Source organism: Galeopterus variegatus, unplaced genomic scaffold, assembly GCF_000696425.1.
Source record: "Galeopterus variegatus unplaced genomic scaffold, G_variegatus-3.0.2 Scaffold4476, whole genome shotgun sequence".
NCBI lineage: Eukaryota > Metazoa > Chordata > Mammalia > Dermoptera > Cynocephalidae > Galeopterus > Galeopterus variegatus.
In genome coordinates this window covers 142810-144019 of record NW_007730587.1, presented here as the reverse complement: position 1 = coordinate 144019, position 1210 = coordinate 142810, and positions in this window count along the sequence as shown.

Sequence of the window (1210 nt, the reverse complement as noted above, 5' to 3'; positions counted from 1 at the left end):
TCTTGGCTCAGTTTTGGTGGTTTGTGTGTGTCCAGAAATTTATCCATTTCCTCCAGATTTTGGCATATAGTTGTTCATAGTAGTCTCTAATGATTTCTTGCATTTCAGAGGTATCAGTTGTAATATCACCTTTTTCATTTCTAATTTTTGTTATTTTGGTCTTCTCACTTCTTTTTTTAGTTAGCTGTGCTAATGGTTTGTCAATTTTATTTATCTTTTAAAAAACAAACTTTTGGATTCATTGATCCTTTGTAACATTTTTGGGGTTTCAATTTCATTAAGTTCTGCTCTGATTTTAATGATTTCTTTCCATCTGCTATCTTTGGGCTTGGATTGTTCTTGTTTTTCTAGTTCTTGAAGGTGAAGTATTAGGTTGTTCACTTGCCTTATTTCCATTCTTCTGAAGTAAGCATTTAATGTGATAAATTTCCCCCTCATTAGTGCTTTTGCAGTATCCCACAGGTTTTGGTATGATGTATCATTATTTTCATTAGTTTCAATAAATTTTTTTGATTTCCTCTTTGATTTCTTCTTCTACCCATATTTCATTAAGTAGAATGCTGTTTAATTTCCATGTGTTTGTACAGTTTCCAGAATTTAATTTGTTATTGATTTCTAATTTTAATCCATTGTGGTCTGATAAAATACATGGGATAATTCCNCTTATGGTTTTTAGTTTAAAGTCTATTTTATCAGATATAAGAATAGCTACTCCAGCTCGTTCTTCATTTCTGTTTGCATGGTGAATCTTTTTCCATCCTTTCCGTCTTAGTCTATGTGAGTCTTTATAGGTGAGGTGGGTCTCTTGAAGGCAGCATATAGTTGGGTCCTCCTTTTTAATCCAGTCAGCCAATCTGTGTCTTTTGATTGGAGAATTTAATCTTTTTACATTAAGAGTTATTATTGAAAGATATTGATTTATTCCTAGCATTTTTTTGATTTTTGTTTGGATGTCTTAAGTGTCTTTTGTTCCTTTCGTTCTGATTTATTGTTTGTCTTCTGTATTTGTTGGTTTCTTGGGTTGTAGATAAACTTTTTTTTTTCTTCTCTTTATTGTTGGCATTTTTATTTTACTAGTGGGTTTTGATTTTTCTTGAGTTTTTATGGTTGTGGTAGTTATTTTTCAGGTACCAAACCCAATACTCCACTGAGAATTTCTTGTAAGGGTGGTTGTGTGGTAGTGAACTCCCACAGTTTTTGTTTGTCTGAA